Genomic DNA, 26,100 nt, shown 5'->3' with positions numbered 1-26,100 from the left:
ACGCACATTCCTTTTTCACCAAGTCATGAAGTGGGCCTTGAATCCAGAGCTTCTGGGTCAGAGGCAGGGATGAAACCTATTGTGTCACAAGATGTTCTCACAGGCACTAATAGAGACATTTTAACCTTCCTTTTCATATCACAAAATACTTAACAGCCTGCCTTCTGCACAGAAAAACTACTCAGTACAGATTATTTAAAGTTATTTTCAGCAAATTGAAATCACATTGTTAGCAGATGACAGACTGGGCTCCCTTATTAAAATGCAGATTTTTGCTGGAAGCTCTTTTCCAGCTGGATTAATAAAAGTGCATCACTCATAGACATATCCAGGAAACTCTTCTAATAGGAAACCCATCAAATGAAGGAATTACATTCTATTGTGTTTTTGCACGGACGTTTAAGGTTTGTGATTATGCCAATGGATTTGACCAGAAATCTACTTAAGAACATAAGAACTAGGAGCAAGAGTAGGCCATCTAGCCCCTTGAGCCTACTCCACCATTCAATAAGATCTTGGCTGATCTTTTTGTGGACTCAGCTCCACTTACCTGTCCGCTCACTTTAATTCCTTCACTGTTCAAAAATCTATCTTTGCTTTAAAAACGTTTGGCGAGGTAGCCTCAACTGCTTCACCGGGCAGGGAATTCCACAGATTCACAGCCCTTTGGGTGAAGAAGTTCCTCCTCAACTCAGTCCTAGATCTGCTGCCCCTTATTTTGAGGCTATGGCCCCTAGTTCTAGTTTCACCCGCCTGTGGAAACAACCTCTCTGCGATCTTATCTATTCCTTTCATAATTTTCATAATTTTAAATGTTTCTATCAGACCCCCCCCCCTTTCTTCTAAATTCCAATGAGTGTAGTCTACTCAGTTTCTCCTCACCAATCCTCTCAACTCCGGAATCAACTGAGTGAATTTCCTCTGCACCCTGAATCTGAACTGTAACATATGTGTGCAGTTTAAACACATTTGGGGTGCACTTTCCCAATTGTGTGAATGGATATTTAGGGTGCTATTCTCCCAAAATATTTCTACGTGGGTCTCACAAAGCGACACCCACCAGATGAATCATCGTGATCCAGCTCACAATCCACCCACACTTCGACTTCTTTCTGGAGGTGAGGTGATTTGCACCGTAAGTGAGGTGTGCAGGACCTAAAGACATCGGCAGGTCCGGCTCCTCAGAGATAGAGGACAGGTTCCCCTCCATCCCCCTCCCCCACACAGATATCGTGATCCCCCCCCCCCCCCCCTATTCCCCGCAGCCAAGAGAAAACCCCCAAACCTTGACTACGGAGGGCAACCGCCCACCCACCACTAAATGTTCGGGCCTCCCCTTCTCCACACCAAGCAGGCATCAGGGTGACCCGACCCACCCCCTATCTTCACCATCATCAGTTCCCCCAGGCCCCCATAAGTGAGTGACTCTGTGCTATGGGCTCGCCAAAGGCTCAGCCCCCTTCAGGCCCCACATCTTGACAGTGCCAACCTGGCACTTCCTCTGGCACTGCCAGGTTGGAATTGTCAGTGTGTCAGGGGGCAGGGCCATGGCATTGCCCAGCCATGTCCCTGAACAACCAGGGGATGCAAAGGCCACCGAGCGCTCCTCCCACAGTCCAAAGACGTGCAAGTTAGGTGGATTGGCCATGATAAATTGCCCTTAGTGACCAAAAAAGGTTAGGAGGGGTTATTGGGTTATGGGCATAGAGCTTAAGTGGGCCGAATGGCCTCCTTCTGCACTGTATGTTCTATGTTCTATTGTTCTATGTTGGGAAAAACCTTCAATTAAATAAATGTAGTCAGTCAGAGCACCTGCTCATTCTGTGGAGCACTTCAGACTTGAACAAACCCTCCATGAAAGAATTCAGTCAGACAAAGCACCTGCTCAAAGATGAAGCACTTCAGAATTAATGGATCGTGAAATGCCCTAGAAACAATCAAAACTAACCATCCTTTCAAAGACCTTTCATCTGTTATTCAAGAGACTTGTAAAAGGCAATGGGGTGTGAAATGGAATATAAACAAGCATGTATAAGGGATAAAAACAGGCATACTACAACAGTGAAACCACAGAGCCCATTGAAACTTCAAAGGGAGTGAAATGCTTCTCCAAGAAACATGCTGAAGAATGGCTCTGTCCTGTAAGAGGATATTAGGACAGGGAGGCTGCAGCTGTATTTTGTCCTGTTTTGTGATGTTAAGCATGGAAGAAAGCAGGTGTCAAGGCTTCACAGATCCAGAGCAATCCAAAGATCCAACCTGGCCCCCTCCAGACCAGCCCAAGCCCCCTAACCCCCAGCTACCTTGCATTACCCCCCCCCACCATGGCATCTGGCCAGTGCCTGCATTGCCTTTGTGCTACCTGGATGTGAGTGGAGAAGACACTCACCTGCTTGCTCCCCCGCACCATGCCTTCTCCCCACTTTTGGGGACCTCGAGTGACGTGTGGCTGAGTGACAACCTGTTGGAGGGTGGGGGAGTATACCTGGAGGCCACTGCAATCAACTTTAATCTCATTAATGTAATATTAAATTAATGCAAATGAGCTCTGATCAGTGTCTCGTTCTTTCTGGATGAGATCCTGATCACACTAGCTGGAGCAGGCCGGAAGCATTGAAAACTGCTTAATGGCTGACGCAAATCCCATTTCAGGCCTCTCCCAGAATTCTTCCGACATAGCAGGATTTGCCCTGGGTGCAAAGCGGCCGGAGAATCGCCCCCTTGGACTCTTTTCTATTTTGCAATAGCAAGTTTGGGTTAGGTGACAACAGATTGGGGATCAGAATCTATTCATTGGAAAAACTGAAGATGTGGCGATGTGATTTAAAATACCTGAAAATGGCTTTTCAAAATAACGATAAATTCAGTTGTCTGTTTTTCAGAAAATCTGATTCATTGTATCATAGAATTAACTGATTTGCAGAAGGAGGCCATTCGGCCTATCGATTCTGCACCGACCCCTGTAAGGAGCACCCTGCTGAAGCCCACACCTCCACATTATCCCCGTAGCCCAGAAACCCCACCTTTCCTTTTTTAGACACCAAGGGGCAATTTAGCATGGCCAATCCACCTAACCTGCACATCTTTGCTCTGTGGGAGGAAACCGGAGCACCGGAGGAAACCCACGCACACACAGGGAAAACGTACAGACACCTCGCAGACAGTGACCCAAGCCGGGAATTGAACCTGGGACCCTGGAGCTGTGAAGTAACCGTGCTAACTACTGTGCCACCTTCAGTAGCTGAAAATTCAGGGATTTAGCGAGCATGCGTGGAGGCGTTCCTTCTGCTACACTGGGTGAGGAAAGGAAGTCGAACACAATTATGAACATGCAAGTGCCAGTTCGGCTGAGTAGAAGCAAGACCCACTACAGAATTTGCAGCAAATAATGCAGGCAGTTTTTCTCATTGGCGACAATAACTTACCCAGTGAGTTATATATAGTGAGTTATATATCGCACCCAGTAACTCCATTGGCTTTGATGTTCACTTTGTGAAAATGCATCCAGTAACTGCTTTGGGGCATTTTCTTCAGAAGGTTAATCAAAAAGTGCACATGCCAAAGGATATATTCAGAAGGGACCACCAAAGCCTTGGTCAAAGCAAATGGGTTTGAAGGTGGGCCTGAAAGACAGAGCATGATTTCTAAAAATTAAAGTTTGGTGAGTTCGTGGAAGAAAATGAAAACAAGGAAAAGTTTAGAATCCGGACATTACATGACCCACTGTGAATTAAGACATGGTTAGCAATGTTTTGGGTGACTTCAAGTTTAAGTAGAGTAGAATGTTAGAGGCTAGTCAGTAGTGTGTTGGAATAGTTGAGTCCAGAGGAAACAAAAGAATGAATGAGCAGTAGATAAGCTAAACAAGGGCGATGGCGGACCATGAATGAACGTGGCAATGGGCAGTCATAGCGGGTAGCACGGTAGCATAGTGGTTAGCACTGTGGCTTCACAGCGCCAGGGTCCCAGGTTTGATTCCCTGCTGGGTCAATGACTGTTCGGAGCCTGCACGTTCTCCCCATGTCTGCGTGGGTTTCCCCCGAGTGCTCCGGTTTCCTCCCACAGTCCAAAGACGTGCAGGTTAGGTGGATTGGCCATCATAAATTGCCCTGAGTATCCAAAAAGGTTAGGAGGGCTTATTGGGTTCGAGGGATAGGGTGCAGACTCAATGGGCCGAATGGCCTCCTTCTGCACTGAATGTTCTATGTTCTATAGTGATAGCATGATGGTATGAGGTTGGAAGCTCATCATGGGGTCGAATGTGATGCCCAGGTTGCAAAAATACTGGCTTAATCTCAGACTGTTGCAGGGAGACGGATGGATGCAGTATTTAGTCAACCGGGCTTAATATGGAAACAATGGCTTCAGTCTTCCAATATTTAACTGGAGGGAATTTCTGCTCATCCAGTCCTGGATGATAGATAAGCAATCTGATAATTTAACAACAGTGAAAGAGTCAAGAGAGGTGGTGTGAGGTGAGCAGGGGAATTTTTCACTGTCCCTTAATCAACATTTATCCCTTAACTCACATCAAAACAGATTAACTGTCAATTCATTTTATTGGAACTCTGCTATGGTCAATTTGACTGATCATTCTTCTACATTACAACAGTCACTACATTTCATTGGTTGTGCCGCGCACTGATGAAAGGGATTACACTTTCTTCAGGCCAAAATGCATGGCTGGTGCGGACTAGTATGGAGGCATGGATGTGAGCAATCCAGATCTATACCCTGATTCGTATATGAGGTTAATTAAGATGGATGTTTGTGGATAAACCTGGATATTAAATAAATCTCTGGGTCATTTTTATGCTGTCATCAATTATATATTGTAGATTATCGTGGAATATTCCTTGGTCACCTGTGAACATACTTGATCAAGCGAAAGCCTATTCCGAACCTGGAAAATGTTCAGCATTTTGAAATTGCTGGTTCCACTTTCAGCAGTGGGAACTTCTTCCAATTAAGGTGGAGGAATTGATAGGTGCATGCCATTAAGCACAAATAGTTCTTTAGAGTCAGGGGTTCAGTTTTGCTGGGTCGTACATATTTCTCGGTGTTTCAACTTACATTTACAAAGCATTCCTCGTTTAAATAAGTGGCGCAATTTAACCACTGCGTTTTGCTCAAAGCGGATCTGGGTGCGCCGGTGAAAGAGCGTGAAAGGCCAAAATCGAGAATCGTGAATCAGTTTACCATTTAACTAGCCCACTCCCGATGGCGAGTTCCGGATCTCACTCAAATATGGCGAGCATATCATTAACCCCAACTTGCATTAATTTCTATTACATTAGTGAGATTGACGTCGAATGGAACGACCCCCAGGGATTGACCAGCTCGCGGGCATCGTTGAGTCCCCTTTTTTCAGAAAGATCTGTGTGACCTTGAAGCCATCTTTAATTATTGTGGATACCCATAAAAGGGGCAACTACAGCTGCTGCATGTCCGTCGTACCAGACACTTCCAGGACAGAGCCCTGTTTGTGGCTCCATGCTGAAGGTCACTTTAACTCCCTCTGGCTGCACAGCTGAAGTCTATTGCTTATAAGGAATTGATATTGTTCGTTATGTGAGCACTTCAAAGCTGCACTTTGTGTTTGTTGCGTGCTCTTGCTCGTGGCTGCAAATGCCTGGAGATTGCTGTTGCTGTTTCCTTTTCTGTAGCGGGAAAGAAGGAACACCAGCTTATGGGGACGTACGAGTCCAGAAGACGCTGCGGGACCTGGTGCGCGACATTGATCCGAATGGGCCACCTGATGACGCCGTTGAAGAAATGCTTTCACAGATTGCTGATGCTTTTGTTACTGGTGTGGTGAGTGCTGCATGTAACTGGCACGTCACCGCGGGTTAAACACGCTGGAGGTCAATGATATTCAACTGCACCCTTGAGTACCAGTTTAATATGTGGATGCCAGGTTCTGGTGAGATTGGGCTGTGTGGGAGGGCCTAAACAGCTATGGCTTCTGGATGGAGAATGGCACTGATCAGTGGATCAAGTCACATATTGATGGACAGATCATTTATTTCTACGTCAAGGTTCTGGGCATGAGAACACATTCTAAGGCTTATCCTCAGTTTCTGTTGAGGAACCTGCGAGGAGCGATACCCTGTGTTTGTTTTGTGAAAATGAGCTGCTATAGCCTTATATTGGTGCCAATATGGAATGGTGACGTTTCCTTGTTGTTTAAGGTTAGTGTAATATGTGGAATGTTACGTAGTTGATTTTTAAATCTTTGTTACTGGTGACCGTTTAATATTTAATGACAAAATATTCTCAAGTGCACCAGTCAAGAGCAGCAAGAAGAGGAGGCGATCCAGGAAGGAGAGTTACTCCATCTATTTCTACAAAGTGACGAAGCAGGTTACCTAGACAACGACATCTCCTCCATGACCATGAGCATCATGAACTTGTTCGTCAACGACAGCTTTAAAAAAAAATTTTGAGTACCCAATTCATTTTTTCCAGTTAAGGGTCAATTTAGCGTGGTCAATCCACCTACCCTGCACATCTTTGGGTTGTGGGGCGAAACTCATGCGAAGACGGGGAGAATATGCAAACTCCACACAGGCAGTGACCCAGAGCCGGGATCGAACCTGGGACCTTGGCGCCGTAAGGCAGCAGGCCTAACCACTGTGCCATCATGCTGCCCTTCAACGACAGCTTTGAGTGCATTGCGGGTGAGGCTTCCCACCATCCCATTATAACAAGCGCAGCGCCATTAGCTCTCGGGAGATCCAATCCGACGTGTGTTTTCTGCTGCCCGGGGAACACGCCATGTCAGAGGGGATAAAGGCAGTGACCAATTACACCAGCCCCAAGTAAAAATGTACACTGCTGAAAAATTTATCTCAAGCCGATTCTCGTGGCTACACCCGACATGTCTCAGGTGTTGATCATTGCATTGCATTTCAATCAAACGTTGATGCCTGAACCCTTTACCTGACCTCTCGAAGCATCAGCAACATAGAGGCAGCAGCCAACAATCAAACACTCTCGAGCTGGACATCAGCACTGGGAATATCCTCGCGACCAAATGGTGAGTGTGTGAGATCAGGGGTCGGTACCTGAGCACGATCACATTAATGTTTCCGGCAGGGTCTGGGGGTTCCCAGAGTATGCAGAGCGAGGTTTTCCAGCACAACTGGCTCGCTGGATGGCTCTTTGAGAGAAGGTGGGTCACATAAGAGTGGGGAGGCTTGGGGGATTTGAGGGTCCCAAGGTGGAAGCCCTAACTGATTGTCAGTCTCTCTCCTTCTCCAATTCCTTACGGATAACAGAATGCACGGTGGTGTCTCGCAGAGGATGCCCTCACAGTGCTGGTGGCAGCCCAGGTGTAAGGCAGCAGCGTCGACACAGGCTGAAGGTGGCAACCCATGTGCAGGGGGCTGCCGCACACTCTGAAGACCCGGATGCCCATCAGGCCGTGGAGGAACCCAGGGACGCCCAAGGTGTAGAGGCAATGTTGGTCTTTCGAGGAGATGACGGACAGCATGTGCCGCAGGAGACTCTGTCTCAACAAAGAGACAGTGCGGCACCTTTGCCATATCCTCGCGGAATTGGAGGAGGAAGAAACCCGCTCCAGGTGGCCGTGAATGTTACCATAGTCCTGAATTTCCATGCCAATGCTTCATTCCAGGGCTCGAGTGGGGGCGTGTACAACATTTCACAAGCTACGGCACTCAAGTATATCCGTGAGGTCACGGTCGGCCTGTATGATCGATCGGGCAGCTGGCTATGTCAAATGTGAGCTGGCCAAGCCTACCAAGATGCCCAGGCAGGATTATCTGGCATTGCCGGAATGTGACAGGTCAAGGCGGTAATTGATGACACGCATGTTGGCTTGCATGCACCGGGGTATCAAAGAGTGCCTTTCATTAGCAGGAAGGGGTTCCATGCCCTGAATGTTCAGATTGCATGCGACCAGCATCTCCATATCATGCTATCCAGATACCGTGCACGACAGCTACATCCTGGGACACTCGGAGATCCCCAGCATCTTCACTGTCCATCCCAGGAGGACGGGCTGGCTCTTGAAGGATAAGGGGCACCTGCTGAGCTCATGGCTAAAGACTCGAGTGCGGATTCCGGACTGAGGCGGGGACTCGATATAACAAGACCCATGTAGCCACCATGTTGTCATTGAGCAGTGCATCGGACTGCTGAAAATTCAGTTCCGATGCCTGGACCGCTCTGGTGGTGCACTGGTACACTTTGTGGTGGTCTGCTGTGTCCTCCACAACCTGGCGGGTTAACATGTTGGAGGAGGAGGAGTGGCATGTGGCCTCGTCTGAGGAAGAGGAAGATCTGGACCAGGAGGGGATGGTGCATTAGCCCAGGGACGAGCCGCAGAGGAGCCGGAGGGTGGAGGACAGGCAGCAGCAGCGAGGGTGAGACATGCCGAGAGGACCAGGGAAACCCTCATCCTCACCAGATTTTCATAGGTCGAAGCTTTCTCCTTCAGCTCATTCCTTCCATCCCCATTCCCATCCTTCCCCCTCCATTCCCCACCATCCCCCTCCTTCCCCCTCCATTCCACTCCATTCCCCTCCTTCCCCTTCATTCCTCTCGTTCCCCCTCCATTCCCCTCCTTCCCCCTCCTTCCTCCTCCTTCCCCCTCCATCCCCCTCCTTCCCTCTCCTTCCCCTCCATTCCTCTCCTTCTCCCTCCATCCCCCTCCATTCCCCTCCTTCCCCCTCCATTCCCCTCCATTCCCCTCCTTCTTCCTCCATTCCCCTCCTTCTTTCTCCATTCCTCTCCTTCCCCCTCCATTCCCCTCCTTCTCCCTCCATTCCTTGCCTTTCCCCTCCTTCTCCCTCCATTCCTCTCCTTCCCACTCCATTCCCCTCCTTCGCCCTCCATTCCTCGCCTTTCCCCTCCTTCCCCCTCCATTCCTCTCCTTCCCCCTCCATTCCTCTCCTTCCCCCTCCATTCCTCTCCTTCCCCCTCCATTCCTCTCCTTCCCCCTCCATTCCCCTCCTTCCCCCTCCATTCTCCTCCATTCCTCTCCTTCTCCCTCCATTCCTCTCCTTCCCCCTCCATTCCCCTCCTTCTCCCTCCATTCCTCTCCTTCCCCCTCCATTCCTCTGCTTCCTCCCCACCTGCCCCCTGACTATCCTGGTCCACCCTCCCGGGTCTGTGTAACATCACCACAGGGTGATGGATCTGTGTCAGCTCTGTTAGCGGGTTATGTACAAGGCAAGAGAGTGATGATAACCCTCTGTGAGGTAAGCTATGGTGCTCCTCAGTTTATGCCAAAGTCTGACTCCTGTGTTTTGCTGACAGCCACTCACACACATCCTCTAAATGAGGTCTGCAACAGGGGCGTTTGATCTTGGACCACTGTGCGGGGCAGTGGAGGCATCGAATGTCAACATGGGGAGGGGGTGCAGGCAGCCCATTAAAGTTACAGAGACTTCACATGTATCAGGTGTAACATTCTTTAATTGTCATCATTTGACATTTCCATTCCCCCTCGCAACAGATAGTTCCCCCTCCCACCCCCAATGCCCATTCAGTGATCCCCTCTCTTCTTGATCTTGCGTGGTCTACTGCTACCTCTAGGTGTGCCCCCAGGATGCACATCAGTGATGGAGGCAGACTGCTGCTTTTCATGCCTGTCGCCTTTGATGCCCCTGGTGGACGTCCTCTGGAGGGCCCAGAGCCGGAGGGCCCCGACTGACTTACCGGTGGCACTGGCTTTGCCGTGCCACCTTATTCTGGCTGCTGCCCTTGAGATGCGCTGGTGTCAAGAGGTGGGGGGGGGGGGTGCTTTCAAACAACTGGAGACCATCATCGTCTCCTTGGCAGGCCTCAGTTGGCCTCCAATGCTTCCTCCTCCCTCATGGTGTCTGTAGGGTCCTGTGGACTCCATTCACAGAGGTGCAGCTAGAGTGAGTCCTCTGTGTCCCCTGGCTCAGCCAATCCTGGTGCCTCGCTGTGTCTGAACCATGGTGTCAATGCCCTCAGCGATGGTTCTCAGTGACTGGGACACGCTCTGGAGTGCCTCGGCAATGTCCAACTGCGTATGAGACATGTCCCTCAGTTAATTGGACATGACGTCGAGGCTCTCAGCCATGGTCGTCACAGACTGAGCTATGCCTTGGACACCACCACTCAGGACACTGACCTCATGCTCCAGGCTTTCCACTGTGGTCACCACCCAAGCAGCGTTGGCCTCGGTGCCACGCATTGCCGGCAATATCTCCTGCACCCGTAGACTTTGGGACTCCACCAATAGGCTATGCACTTGCTGGAATGTCCCTGACATGCCCTCCTGAATCTCATGGCCGTGTCCTAGCATCTGCATCAGCTCTGTGATAGACTTGTCCAGAGGCTCAATATCTGATTGGGACCCAGCTGAGTCCTGTGATCTAGCAGATCTCCAACTACTGAATCACTTGGATGTTCCTGCCTCCACCTGATTTGCATCAGCATCTATGATTGTGCCCCAGAAGCCTGTTCACTAATGTCACCTACCCAGATATTAGTCTCTGCACCGAGGAAGGTGGTGGTGACAGCTGTGACGCATCGATGGTGGTCTCCTCGGAGATCTCCTCCGAGGTGGTCTCTTGGATGGCAATGGAGGGGATTCCTCCAGATTGCCCAGCCTCATCAGGAGGATATCCTGCGAGACAATGGACATGTTGTCAGTGAGAGGGAAGGATCATTTAGTCTGTGAAGAACAACTCACTTGAGACAGGTCACTTGGGTGAAGGGGCAGTGGATCCTCACCTCTGTGGGGCAGGCCAACCTCTTGGTCAGAAGAACCCTGTAATTTCCAGGGTGTATTCCTGATGGCGAGTGAGGACATGGATCTCAGGTACCCTGTCCCCATCTTGCCCCTTTTCCATTTATCATGGGCTATCATTCTCCTGCGGGGGCAAAGAGAGAGCATTGCCAGCTGCCATGGGGGTTTTGATGGACCATGGGGGTTTATAGCAGGTTGCATGTGTCGGCATCATAACTGGACAAGAAGGGGTAGTGCTGGTTGGTGCCTGTGTGCTGAGGAACAAGCATGAAGATAGAATGTGGGGAGGGTGTGAGGTGTCAGCCAGCCATTTGTGGGGAGGGGAGAGGAATTGGAAATTTGAGGGGTGGCAGGTAGACTTTAGATTTTCCATAAAGAATTTACAGTACAGAAGGAGGCCATTTGGCCCATCAAGTCGGCACCGGCCCTTGGAAAGAGCACCCCACCTAAGCCCACACCTCCACCCAATCCCCGTAACCCAGTAACAAGGACACAAGGACAATTTAGCGTGGCCAATCCACCTAAGCTGCACATCTTTGGACTGAGGGAGGAAACTGGAACACCCGGAGGAAACCCACGCAGACATGGGGGGAACGTGCAGACTCCTCACAGACAGTGGCCCAGCGAGGAATTGAACCTGGGACCCTGGCGCTGTGAAGTGAGAGTGCTGACCACTGTGCTACCGCACTGGAACTGATGTCAGGAGAGAGGTGGTTACTTACCCTTGCAGCTCGGTGGAGGTCGCTGGTCTTCTTCTCGCATTGGACGTCGGTCCTCCTGGTCATGCTGCCCGCACTGACAGCCATTGCTACTGCCTCCCAGGCGGTATTGCTGGTCCTGCTGCTGGTCCTCCGACCCTCCCAGGGGAACAGGATGCCCCATCTCTCATTCACAGCATCAAGAATCCTATCCAGGTCAGCATCGGGAGAGAAATAGGTCTGCTCGCGGCCATGCTTGTGTGTTGACTGGGAGTGAGTGGTGAAAGAATGTTTTAAAAGCAGCTCCCTCGTGTTAGCAGCAAGACCCTGAGGCACAAGTCTGGCGAATGAGACGGCGAGACAGCCAGTAATCGTGAGACGCTCGTGGGAGCTCATTTCCAGCACTAACTGCTGCCAAATACGGGTCGCGACCTTGGCAACGGGGCCATCGAGAAAACCCCCGCCAATTGCGCCCAAAATTACACTTCGAAATGTTTCCTTTAATCATGCCCAAAGTCTCATAAAGAGGAGAGCAGGGTGGGAGAAATTAATAATTTGATTTAGTTGTAGGTTTTAGGAGGTATTTGAAGGCAGGGAGAGTGCTGGCTGGGCCAAATGGTTCAGGAAGCGTATCCATTCAGTCGGAATTTAATGGTGATAGTGGACAGCATTTATTACTCAAAGTACCGGAGAGGTTTCTTAAAATTTTAAACATGCAGCAGAGCAGAGATCAAGAACTAGCATAATTATTGTGTTGTGAAGAAAAGGGAGCTTGATTGGACAGTTTCACACTGTAAGGCGTTAAATTACTACAAACGGAGGAAGGAGTGAGAATAGAAAATCAGAAGAGTTCATCAGACTTGGAAAATTATGTGCATTATGGGCCTTTCTGAAATTAGAATATAGAATGTGGGACTTGCTACTATGTGGAGTAGTTGAGGCAACTGGCACAGACTGATTTAAGGGTAAGCTCACTGAGTACATAAGAGAAAAGGAATAGCTGATGAGAATGGGTGAAGTAGGGTGGGAGCAGGGTCAAGTGAAGCATAAATACTGACATGGACCAATTGGGCTGAATGTAGAAATCGGCATTGCTAATTTGAACTAAGCCTGTGACAGAATTTTCCAATGTCAAGAATGGACTCAATTAAAACGTTTGTTGGTTGATTATGAACTGCAGGGAAGTGAACGTAAATAAAGCCGACTTGAGTTCAAAGTCATGCAACTTTCGATCAATGCAGGCAATATTTGATTAAAATCGAATCTCATCATTCCGCACTGGTTTGTGACTGTGTCTAAAATCTTTAGAGACAAACTTCACCCTCTGAAGAGCACAATGAGATAGGATCAGTAATTTAAAACTACCAAGCAAGGGCCTTTCTCTTGATCTAACTTATCAGAGCAATCAGACACTCTCAAGCAATGCCTCCACTCCGGGTTTATGTGCTGACGAAAGTACTCAGCGTAACAATTTGAATCTTGCTGATTCACGAAGACTCCAACTTCCAGAACTGCCAAGATGCCTCAAGGCCTTCCTCAACCTGCAAACTTTGATGATGGTAGGTGGGTTGAAAGGAGCACAGTTATGAATAATTCCTGCATTCTGCTGTTGGAGAAAAATACAAGCTGAGTGGCCCTGGAATTAATTTGTGGTAATTTGAGGCACAATTATCAGGAATATTTAAAAATGAAAATCGAAGAAAGAAAGGTTTATTTTTAAAAGTACTGGTTGGCAATCATAATAATCTTTATTAGTGCCACAAGTAGGCTTACATTAACAGTGCAATGAAGTTTCTGTGAAAATCCCCTGATCACCACACTCAGGCGCCTGTTCGGATTCCTGCGGGAGAACTCAGAATGTCCAATTCACCTAACAGCACGTCTTTCGTGGGAGGGTCTTTCGGGACATGTGGGCGGAAACCGGAGCACCCGGAGGAAACCCTTGCAGTCATAGGGAGAACATACAGACTCCGCACAGACAGTAACCCAAGCCGGGAATCGAACCCGGGACCTGGTGCTGTGAAGCAACAGTGCAAACCACTGTGCTACCGTGACTCAGTTGCTGAGGAATCTTTGTCTCTCAAATAGATTTTGCTGCATTAAATGGTCATTTCTGAAAGGCAAAATGCAAACAAAGTAAGGGTAGAAGTGATCATACTGTAGCCGAGGAAAATTTGCCCCCACTGCCATTTTTACTAATATGGTAAAGGGGGTAAAGTTAAACTCAGGGAGGTTGCCATGCACTGCAAGTTAAAAGGAAAGCTTGAATGGTGGAAACCTAAAGTTAAAAAAAAAACTTCAATCTACGTTTGAAAGAGGGAGAGAATGAACATTGCCACAAAGCAGAAGCCCTATTGAGGTTCAAGTTATTTTGTTGTTGAGTGGGCAGAACCTAATGGAAAGTGTGTACTTTCGTGAGCTCCACCGATATTTGTCAACAGATAACACTGGTCCAGTTTAAAATATATTACCACCTATCAACACTCCATTCAGATGAGTTTCTTGAAGAGCTTCAGTTCAAGAATGAGCCTCTAGCTGTCCCACTCCCAGTTTCCTGCCCAGCTAACCATCAGCCACCACCCACCGGGTCCCACCTCCTGTGTTTCCTTTCCCTAGAAATTGCAAGTATATCTATCTGAAAGAATCAAATCATTTATTCATAAAGTTCAAAACTCCTGCCTAAATCCTCTAATTTCCTCCCTGACTCCTCTTCTCCAAAGTGTTTCTTAGAGGAATGGGATAAAAAAGAATCAAAGCCGCTTTGGCTTGTCCAATATTCTAGGAAGGAAGTGAAGGCATGAGAGAAGGTGTAGAAAATATTAAAAGAATGCTTCCAGGGATGAGGGACTTTAGTTATGTGGATAGATTGGAGAAGCTGGGGCAGTTCACCTCAGAGACGGCTGAGAAAGGATTTGATGGGGGTGCTCAAAATAATGACGGGTCTGGACAGAGTAGCTAGAGTCGGAAACCAAACAACATAGGTTTAAGGCGAATAGCAAAAAAAAAACCAATGTTGACATGAGGAAAAACCTTTTACATGGCAAGTGGTTAGAATCTGGAATATACCACCTTGAGACTGTGGTGGAGGCTTTCAAAGGGGAATTGCATAATTATCTACAAATAAAAAGATTTACGGGCCTACGTGGGAGTGGGACTAGGTTCATTATTCTTGCAAAGAGCCGGCACAGGCAGGATAAGCCAAATATTCTCCTTTGACACTAATCAGTCTGTGATAAGTCTCTAACTAATTTGCAACAGCAATTTGTACTTAGCTTAGAACTTCTATTAATCAAGAGGTGGAAAAGATTGTGTGCTAAGGTTTGACAAGAAAGAGGAAAAGCCCTGGTCTTTGCCTTTCCGGGCATTCCAAAGATGGTTGCTTAAACTGGAAAAGGGATTGCGAACCTTGTTCTATGAAAAACTACATGCAACCCAAATGGATAAGATGCCATCTCCCTTTGCAACCTGATGTGCAAGAGTAGAATTTCCAAGTCCTTGCTCAGGGCGAAATACCTCACACCCTGGAGGGATGTTTCAGGTTGTCCACCTGCTCACATCAGCCTGTGTTTACAGAATGGGAGGTACCTCACCACTGGTAAGAACTCAAAATCTCTACCTCATATGTAATGAAGAAATGAAAAGCAGTGATCCTGTTGTGCTGCCATGAATTGGGGGAAAATAATCCAACAGCCTCACTTCTGAGTGAAGTTCACCATGGGCAAAATTTTATGTTGCATCCGGGTTTCCACCGTCTCCCAGCGAAGTCAGTGATGATTTCCCCCCCCCCCCCCCCCCCCCCCCACTCCGGCAGGTTACCCTGCATCAATTTAACGGTCGGCAGACTGTTAGTTGCTTGCAAGTGAGACTCGCCACCTCCACCCCCAGCACTGCCATAGAAAGCAGTGACCACTGTTTGGGCTTAATCCAAACCCCAATGGTGATCTGCGCTGGAACCAGATGGGTTGTAAGTCGGGTGGGGATTTTTAGTAGGAGACAGTTTGGCAGTTCCGGTGAGGGGGGGGTGGAAGGATGTGGGAGGTGTGCACAGGATGGAGGAGGAAGGGAGGGTGATGTTTGGGGAAAGGAAGATTGGAGGGGTCAGATGCGACGCCCCCCCCTTTCCCACCAATAACCTGAGGAGTAAGGTCTAGCAGGTTTCAAGCTAGGTTCCAGCCTATAATCGAAATGACAAACCTGCAGCAGGGGTGGAAAGAGCCTCAATTGGCCCACGTTGAGTGTGCTGCTCAACGTCACCCCCATCAAGGTGTAAAATTATTGTGGGGTTTGGTGCAGGCGGGTAGGCACTGGGAATTGCGCCGATGGTGGTACACCCAATTTTATGTCCCATACCTACCTCTCAACACACGCCCAGAGAAGTGTAAAATTCTACCCAATCATACCATGTACTCATTAGGCACTAATGTTTGTGTACTCAAAGTGCATGTGTACATACAACAATTGTTCACAGCAAGAAAAATGGTCAATGAAAGAGCTGACTTTTTTTTGAAGATTCCCCTTAATTCCCAGATTTTTCCCCCTTTTTCAGTGAACGACTGGAAGCCATTTTTGTTGCTGAAAGTGATGGGAAATGAGGAGTAATATAATTGTTCACATGGCCCTAACTTTGATAATTTTTTCTTCCTACACTGTTGATGTGCTGAAAAGATGCCTTAAGACACTATTCTGTAGAGGGTTGGGGGAAATGATGACTCATTGTTCTGTCAGGATAAAGTTGCAAAAGTAAAGACATTTATTGACTATTAAGACAATGCACAGTGAGTCGGCATGAAAAATGTAGAGCAAGAGTTTCTTCAAACTGTGAATCATCAGCACTATTCAGTCAGCACTCTGGTTCTCGATTAGGCCATTGAATATAACAATTCAATCTACCAGAGGGACCAAGCACGTCAACATGCATTTTTCAGGAGCTCTGTGTTGGCTGATACACAGTTCATTAAGGCTGTGTTTAAAGCTGGAAGAGAAGGTAGGTAGAAGGCAAGTGACTGAGGGAGTAGCGTGGAGTTGGGTGGTCAGGGGTGGGTTGGGGGTGGAGGATAGTCATAGTTAGGTGGGGTAGCAAGGAGGTAGGGGGGGTAGTCGGGTGATCAGAGGTTTAGTCAGGATGGTCCAGTAGGGTGTGTGGGGGGGTCGGTAGCATTGTTATCCAGGAGTTAGAACTGGCTGGGTAACTATTCTGCAAAGAGAGTTGGAATCATCCACAGTCTTCAATTGAAATCAGAGTTTTGGTTGTTTCTAGACGCAGGGTAATTGCTCAACAGAAGTGAAACTTCCTTGGCAATTCCCATGCAGTCCTTGTCGGGGGCTTCCGAGGGGTCCCCAGCACATCTTCCGGGATACCTCTGGGATACTGAGACCTTATTATATCTAGAACTCAACAAATTGCATTTTCAGGGCAAGATTGGCATCTCTCGGATTCACTCAACTTCACTGCTCCATACTGGGACTCTTAGCGGGCACTCTTGGCTCAGCCTCCCAGTGCTGCTCTCAGATCCCAGCAGATACAACAGCTTTAATGGGTAGAACCCTACTGTAAGGTGTTGGGGGAACCTCTCAGGATAGGTTTGATGACTAGCGGCGGGATTCTCCGTTCCCCTACGCCGATTTTGTAATCGGCGATTGGGCGGAGAATCCCATTTGATGCCGAAATCGGGGCAGGTTTCGTATGCTCCACCCCTTCCAAAATGGCATCATCGCGACATGTGCCGCACACCATTGTGACGGCCTCAGCGCGTCACCTGAAGGCCCTCCCCGATGCTCCGCCCCCGATGGGCCGAGTTCCCGACCACGCGGTTGACGTGTGGTCTCAGCCGTGTGGGAACCCGACGTGGCAGCTGCGATCTGTGCCCAGCGCCGCCACAAGAGGGCGGGAGCCATGCTGCTGGTCGGAGGGGGGCTTCGGCCAGTGCTGGGAGGACTGGTGGGGTGACCAGAGGGTGGCTGGGGAGCATTATCTGGCAGGTCGCGTCCAGTTACGGCCGACGTGACCACTGCAGGTCATCGCCGTGCGCCTGCGTGGCCACGGACCCGGCCATTCTCCAGGCATTTATTTTGTGGAGGCCGAGAGTTTTAGCGGCGTGGCTGCTAGCCGGGGGTAGCGACGATTCTTTCCACATAAAACACCACACCACAGATCCTCCACACTTAGCCTTAGAAAAGGAGAATCTGGCCCTTGGAATTCATGAGAGATTAGGCCAGAGCTTTCGGAAGGTGCCAGGTGCATGGCAATGAAAGAAGGAAAATGGATTGACGTGTGGAGGTGTGGGGCAGTGGTGGTGGTGGTGGTGGGGGGGGGGGGGGGGGGGGGGGTTACATCATTGCTACACAAGAGCGAACCAATTTCAAATAAATGAGTTAACATCAACATATAGGGAATACAATCTGAATCTCCAGTAAATTGAAAATACTACAAAGAAGCAAATAAAAGTAAATTGTTTCTCTGGCTTATTATAGCTCTATGCTAACTTTCTACAAAGGTGCTAAGACAGTTGTTCTCCTTTAAGTCATGTATCACAAGGGGAAGTTGACATTGAAGATGTACTCTCAACTTAGGCTTGTATCATCCCCAGTGAAGATGATCATATTCCTAACTTTCAACACACGGACTTCAATCAATGTGAACTTTTTGAAATTAACTTAACAAGTGGACAATATGTGGCAAAGGTGGAGAGAAAGGACAGCCTGCATGAGTAATCTAGAGTTGTACTGTGCAGAAACAGGTTTGCATGTCAGTATTTTCATTTGAGCATCATCCCACCTGACTGAATAATAATCTTTGTTAGTGTCACAAGTAGACTTACATTACCACTACAATGAAGTTGCTGTGAAAATCTCCTAGTCGGCACACTCCGGCACCTGTTCGGGTACACTGAGGGGGAATTCAGAATGTCCAATTCACCTAACAACACACCTTTCAGGACTTGTGGGAGGAAACCGGAGCACCCGGAGGAAACCCACGCAGACACGGGGAGAACGTGCAGACTCTGCACAGACAGTGACCCAAGCCGGAATTGAACCCGGGTCCCTGGCGCTGTGAAACAACAGTGCTAACCAATCTCATCCCATCAGTATATCCTTCGATTCCTTTCTCCCAGTGGCTGTAAGAATAACTCCAACAGGGAATTCTGGAGAAATCCTTGTGTGGCTGAAATGCATAGCTGCTGCACCAAGAAATAGTTGGGGAGAATACTACAAGTGCAGTCAAGGGGAAGCGAGATAAACACATGACGGAGAGAGGAATAGAAAGATACGTGATAGGGTTAGATAAGATAGGACGGGAGTGACTCGCATGGAGCATGAGTGCTGGCATTGACTGGTTGGGCTGAATGGTCTGTTTTTGCTTTGTACATAGAATGGAAGATCTCCCAAACTCCCACAAGAATGATCTAGGGTGTTCGGGGAGCGGGCAAACAATTACTTCCATGTTATTGCGATGTTTTACAATTTCCAAATTTCGCGGCAAAGATTATCAACACATTCCCACATATCTACACTAGTTTCACTTCCGTTGCAAGCAAAGAGGGATTGTTTACACAATCTGTAGAAATGATGGAGTATTGAATGAAGCTGCACCTTACGTTTTGAAAAGCCAAGTGTAACTACAGGCTATATTTTCGCAACCATGCTCCTGGCATTCAATGGGAGCGTGTTATTGTCGAACCTTCAGCCTATGATTTCCTATCCATTAATTTTGACGGATGCAAAATGAAATCACGTTGAAGAAGGATGAGAGCAATGTTGCAAGATTACTGTTTGTAAGCTGTCAACTTTGTTGAAGCTGTTGACTTGCTTTTGCCAGTTTTCCAGATTGTGTGCTTATAGAGCAAAAAATCCTTCTTATCGGGTATTTTAAAAAGGCAAATAGAGAGACCTGCCTTTGATACTGTGAATTCAGCTAAAGCTGCCAACAATTAATGTACCAATGGTTCTGCTTACGATAGGGCACAGAGAGGGGAATACAAATTGCAAAAGGCACATTCCCCTCCACAAGCACGTATACTTTCATTTCTAAATTGAGTGTTTCAAAATGAGATGTTCTGAATTCATTAAAACAAGCACAAAACACTGAATTATCACTTCAGTGCACCATGTGTCGAAAAGAATTTGGATGTCAAGCGTCATGTGTGAACATCTAACATATTCATACCTCTAACATATTCATACCTGCACTATTATTACACAGCAGCTAACCAGTTCCAAATCAATGCGTTAACACCAACAAACACGGAATACAGTCTCGGGGCATGATTTACCGGAAATGGAGGAGTCCCGTGTTGAGTGTGTTTAGCTGGGTGTTGCCTGGTGCTTGCAGCGATGAGAAAACCTTGCTGTTAAATGGGACTCTGCTTCATTCCGGGGCCTTGGTGAGGAACGACCCTCCGAGGGTCCACTCCGTCTCATTTCCTACAAGGCGCTCCGCTCGATCCTCCAACATAACCCTCGGACCCCCCAACTTACCTGTTTGGGGGGGGGGGGGGTCCTTGAGCCCCTCGCTCCCCACCTCATAAAATTAGGGCACCAACCCCTAACTCCCTGGCATGGGCAAAATGCCACCATGGCACTGCAACCTAGGCACTCTGGAAGTACCAGGTGGCATTGCAGGGGGGCATCAGCAGTGCCAGGGTACCACCCTGGCCAGAGGCCAACCACCCGGGGCCTTGGATCACCTGGGAGACACCCCCAAGTGCCGTTCTGCCAGGTCTCCGTTTTATGGAGACCAATTCTGACCAGCTCCTTGCTGGGGATTCGATCCTGGGCTCTGGTTAGATCCAGCGAGTGCATATTCAAGTGTCTCACTGGAACGAAGGAGGTTGAGGGGCGACCTGATAGAGGTATACAAAATTATGAGGGGCATTGACAGAGTGGATAGTCAGAGGCTTTTCCCCAGGGTAGAGGGGTCAATTACTAGGGGGCATAGGTTTAAGGTGAGAGGGGCAAGGTTTAGAGTAGATGTACGAGGCAAGTTTTTTTACGCAGAGGGTAGTGGGTGCCTGGAACTCACTACCGGAGGAGGTAGTGGAAGCAGGGACGATAGGGACATTCAAGGGGCATCTTGACAAATATATGAATAGGATGGGAATAGAAGGATACGGACCCAGGAAGTGTAGAAGATTGTAGTTTAGTCGGGCAGTATGGTCGGCACGGGCTTGGAGGGCCGAAGGGCCTGTTCCTGTGCTGTACATTTCTTTGTTCTTTGTTTGTTCACTCCAGAGCGTGGCCCAGACGTAGATGGACATTGCCTAGGCTCTCCAGAGCCTGGCCCAGACGCAGGTTGGCATTGCTGGGGCACTCCAGAGCATGGCCCAGACGCAGGTTGGCATTGCATAGGCTCTCCAGAGCGTGGTCCAGATGCAGGTAGACATTTCCGGGGCTCTCCAGAGCGTGGCCCAGACGCACGTAGACATTGCCGGGGCTCTCCAGAGCGTGGCCCAGACGCAGGTGGACATTGCCGAGACACTCCAGAGCGTGGCCCAGACGCAGGAGGACATTGCCGGGGCTCTCCATAGCGTGGCCCAGATGCAGGTGGACATTGCCGGGGCTCTCCAGAGCCTGGCCCAGACGCAGGTTGGCATTGCTGGGCACTCCAGAGCGTGGCCCAGACACAGAAGACGTTGCCGAGGCTCTCCATAGCGTGGCCCAGACACAGAAGACGTTGCCGAGGCTCTCCATAGCGTGGCCCAGACACAGAAGACGTTGCCGAGGCTCTCCAGAACATGGCCCAGTCAGTAAGGAACATCATTGAGGGCATCAAAACCACAGTGCAGACAACAGGGAGGTACCAGGACCGGGAGAATCGGAGGTCCCGGAGGCCACTGGTGCGCACTCCAGCTGCCTCCATCCCATGGAGACCCATAGGGCCCTACCACAGGCTGTCCAAGAGGAGGGAACGCTGGAGGTCAACCCAATGCCTGCCACCAAGGAGAGAAAGGCGGTCTCCATCTCACCCCACGTCCTGACACCGGTGGGTGGCAGGTCAGCGGGCAGACAAGGGTGGCACGGCAATGCCAGTGACATCGGTAAGACAGCTGGGACCCTTCGCCCCCAGGCCACCCTGAGGACACCCAGCAAGGGCACCAAAGGCCCTAGGGCTTGGTAAGCAGCAGGCTGCCCCCACCTCTGATATGCATCCTGGGGATACAACTAGACGCAGCGGTAGAACATGGAAGAAAAAGATTGAGGATCACTGAGCAGACACTGGGGGGTACTAGGGGTGGGGGTGGGGGGGTCACCATCTGTAGCAAGGGACATTGGAGATTTTGAATGTTCACCATTAAAACATGTTACACCTGATACATGTGAAGCCTCTATCACGTTATTCTTCACAGTGGGCCTGCCCGAATCCCCACTCCCAGCTGCCCTCCGCTCTCATTGGGCACAGTGGTCCAACAGAAAGAGCCCCCTCTGCAGATCCCATGCAGAAAGACAGGAGTCAGACTTTGGCATAAACTAAGGAGCACCAAAGCTTATTTCACAGCGGGTTATCATCACTCTCCTGCCATGTATATGGCCCCGCTGATGGTGCTGACACAGGCCCAGCACCCTGGAGTGATGTTTCCCAGACCCTGGAAGGGTGGAACAGGGTGACCAAGTAGGGGAAGGGCGTGTGGGAGGGCGAATGCGGGCAGGGGGAAGGAAGGGGGTAAATGGGTGGGCTGCCACCAGCACCGCGAGGGCTGCCACTGCAGGGTCAACAACACCGTCTATCTTGGTTGATGTTAGGAATTGGAGGAGAGAGACCGACAATCAGTTCGGGCTTCCACCCTGGGAACGTCATATCCCCCCCGTTCGGTCCGTCAATATGAGGTAGCAGCTGTGCAGGCACTCCCACACGGCCCAATCTCACCAGAACCAAATCCTGGCATCCCCATATTCCACTGGCGCTCAAGCTGCAGTTGAATATCATTGACCTCCAGCGTGTTTAACCCGCGGTGACGTGCCAGTTACACGCAGCCCTCACCACACCAGCAACAAAAGCATCAGCAATCTGCAAAAGTGTTTCTTCAATGGGTTTCCGGGTGCGGCGATGACCAGCTAAGTCACACGTTTCGGCAGCTCCCGCTGGAACGGACTTTTGGGCTCTTAATAGGAGCCCCAACGGCAATTTAAACGGCCAAAAACACTGTGCGGTAAACCAGAAGGGAATCTCCCCGGACACGCATGGATAAGGGAGAGGATAGCAGCGGATTGCGGAGGATCCTCTGGAGCAGCGGTAAGGAAGGCAAGCTCAAAGCAAGATGGCGTCGGAAGGTGGCCGTTTGTTATGGGGCCCGGACCAACAAGAGTTCCTGCGGCGCTGTGTGGAAGAGCTGAAAAAGGAGTTGAAGAAGGAGCTGTTGGCCCCGATATTACAGGCGATTGAAGGGCTAAAGGAGGAGCAGAAGACCCAAGAGCTGGAGCTTCGGGTCGTGAAGGCAAAGGCTGCTGAAAATGAAGACGAAATACAGGGCCTGGTGGTGAAGACAGAGACGCACGAGGCACAGCACAAAAGGTGTGTGGAAAGGCTGGAAGTACTGGAGAACAATTCGAGGAGGAAGAATTTAAGGGTTCTGGGTCTTCCCGAAGGCGCAGAAGGAGCGGACGTCGGGACATATGTGAGCACGATGCTTCACTCGCTAATGGGATCGGAGGCCCCGACGGGCCCTTTGGAGGTGGAGGGAGCTTATCGAGTTTTGGCGCGAAGACCGAAGGCTGGAGAAATACCTCGAGCTATAGTGGTGAGGTTTCTCCGCTATAATGACAGAGAGACGGTCCTCAGATGGGCGAAGAAAACTCGGAGCTGTAGGTGGGAGAACGCGGTGATCCACGTATACGGATCAGGATTGGAGTGCGGAGGTGGCGAGAACGAGGGCAAGTTTTAATCGGGCTAAGGCGGTGCTTCACAAAAAGAAGATCCAGTTTGGAATGTTACAACCGGCGAGATTGTGGGTCACACACCAAGGGAAGCACCACTACTTTGAGACGGCAGAAGAGGCGTGGACATTCATTTTGGACGAGAAGCTGGAATAGTCTGGCGAGAGAAAGAACTTTTGGGACACAGTGGTGGGGTGATTATGTGGGGCGAGGAAAAAGGGGTGGGGGGGGGGTGATTTTTCAATTTGTTAACCTTGCGATCCTGTAACTTTTCTCTCTTCCCCATGTTGGGGGGGGGGGGGGGGGGGGGGGGGAGTATGAGGAACTGTGGGCGCCGCACATTAGGGGCGGGGCCGAGTGGGAAATGCGGGCTTTGTTCCCGCGCTATGGTAATTATGGCAGGAACAGGGACGCAGGAAGGAGGGGGCCTCGCACAGTGGGGGCCGAGGACAAGGGGGGAAGCCGAGGTCAGCCAGAGTTCGCTGACTTCTGGGAGCAACATGGGGGGTGCAACTACGCTAGAAAGGGATCTAGCGGAGGGGGGGGGGGAGGGGGGGTTAACTGGGTTGCTGCTGCTAAGGAGAAGGGGGAGCTGTTATGGGATGGGGTGGTCGAGGCGGGAGGGCGCCGTCAGGGGGATACACGGATACGTGGGAACCGGGTGAGGAGCTGGGATAAAAAAGGGGATGGCTAGTCGACAAGGGGGGGGGGGTAAAGAGCCCCCCAACCCGGCTGATCACGTGGAACGTGAGAGGGCTGAACGGGCCGATTAAAAGGGCACGGGTACTCGCACACCTAAAGAAATTAAAGGCAGATGTGGTTATGTTGCATCTGAAACTGATAGACCAGGTCAGACTACGTAAAGGATGGGTGGGGCAGGTGTTTCATTCGGGTTTGGATTCGAAGAACAGGGGGGTGGCTATCTTAGTGGGGAAACAGGTACTGTTTGAGGCAAAGACCATAGTGGCGGATAGTGGGGGTAGATATGTGATGGTGAGTGGCAGATTGCAAGGGGAGGCGGTGGTTCTGGTGAACGTATATGCCCCGAACTGGGATGATGCAAATTTTATGAGGCGTATGTTGGGACGTATCCCGGACCTGGAGGCGAGAAAGTTGGTAATGGGGGGAGACTTCAATACGGTGCTTGATCCAGGGCTGGACCGATTGAGGTCCAGGAACAGGAGGAGGCCGGCAGCGGCCAGGGTGCTCAAGGGCTTCATGGAGCAGATGGGAGGGGGAGACCCCTGGAGATTTAGTAGGCCTAGGAGTAAGGAGTTCTCATTTTTCTCCCATGTCCACAAAGTATACTCACGGATAGACTTTTTTGTCTTGGGAAGGGCGCTGATTCCGAAGGTGACAGGGACGGAATATACGGCCATAGCTATCTCGGACCACACTCCACATTGGGTAGACCTGGAGGTAGGAGAGGAAAAAGAACAGCACCCACTCTGGAGAATGGATATGGGCTTATTGGCAGATGAGGGGGTATGTTTAAGGGTGAGGGGGTGCATCGAAAGGTACTTGGAGCTTAATGACAATGGAGAGGTTCAGGTGGGAGTGGTCTGGGAGGCGTTGAAGGCGGTGGTTAGAGGGGAACTGATATCCATAAGGGCACATAAAGGGAAGCAAGAGGGTAAAGAAAGGGAGCGATTGCTGAAAGAACTATTGAGGGTGGACAGGCAATATGCAGAGGCACCGGAGGAGGGACTGTACAGGGAAAGACAAAGGCTACATGTGGAATTTGACCTGCTGACCACGGGTAAGGCAGAGGCACAGTGGAGGAGGGCACAGGGTGTACAGTAGGAGTATGGAGAGAAGCAGAGTCGGCTACTGGCCCACCAATTGAGGAAGAGGGGAGCAGCGAGGGAGATAGGTGGGGTGCGAGATGAGGAGGGAGAGATGGAACGGGGAGCGGAGAGAGTGAACAGGGTGTTCAAGGCATTTGATGAGAGGTTATATAAGGCTTATCCCCCGGAAGGGAAGGAGGGAATGATGTGTTTCTTGGATCAGCTGGAATTCCCTAAGGTGGAGGAGCAGGAGAGGGCGGGACTGGGAGCACAGATTGAGATGGAGGAGGTGGTAAAAGGGATTGGGAGCATGCAGGCGGGGAAGGCCCCGGGACCGGACGGATTCCCGGTGGAATTTTATAGGAAGTATATGGACTTACTGGCCCCGCTTTTGACGAGAACCTTTAATGAGGCTAGGGAAAGGGGGCAGCTGCCCCCGACTATGTCGGAGGCAACGATATCGCTCCTTTTGAAGAAGGAAAAAAACCCACAGCAGTGTGGGTCCTACAGGCCCATTTCCCTTTTAAATGTAGATGCTAAGCTCCTGGCCAAGGTGATGGCGACGAGGATAGAAGACTGTGGCCCGGGGGTGGTCCACGAGGATCAAACTGGGTTCGTTAAGGGGAGACAGCTGAACACGAACATACGGAGGTTGCTACGGGTAATGATGATGCCCCCACCAGAGGGGGAGGCGGAGATAGTGGTGGCGATGGACGCCGAGAAAGCATTCGACAGAGTGGAGTGGGATTATCTGTGGGAGGTGCTGAGGAGATTTGGTTTTGGAGAAGGGTATATCGGATGGGTACAGCTGCTGTCTCGGGCCCCGGTGGCGAGCGTGGCCATGAACAGACAGAGGTCTGATTACTTCCATCTTCATAGAGGGACGAGGCAGGGGTGTCCCCTGTCTCCGTTACTGTTTGCATTGGCGATTCAGCCCCTGGCCATAGCACTGAGGGGCTCCAGGAAGTGGAGGGGAATGCTCAGGGGAGGAGAAGAA

At 50.0% G+C, this 26,100-nt stretch overlaps 1 protein-coding gene across 2 annotated transcripts in view; it reads right to left on the bottom strand.

The window, feature by feature from the left end:
* The window catches only part of mdga2a (MAM domain containing glycosylphosphatidylinositol anchor 2a), a 1,293,828-nt gene that overhangs the window by 1,078,390 nt on the left and 189,338 nt on the right, over positions 1-26,100 (bottom strand). The gene's annotated exons all lie outside the window — the stretch shown is intronic.

Source organism: Scyliorhinus torazame, chromosome 2, assembly GCF_047496885.1.
Source record: "Scyliorhinus torazame isolate Kashiwa2021f chromosome 2, sScyTor2.1, whole genome shotgun sequence".
Lineage (NCBI taxonomy): Eukaryota > Metazoa > Chordata > Chondrichthyes > Carcharhiniformes > Scyliorhinidae > Scyliorhinus > Scyliorhinus torazame.
The sequence above is the reverse complement of the archived record's forward strand: the minus strand, read 5'-3'. Positions and strand labels throughout refer to the sequence as shown.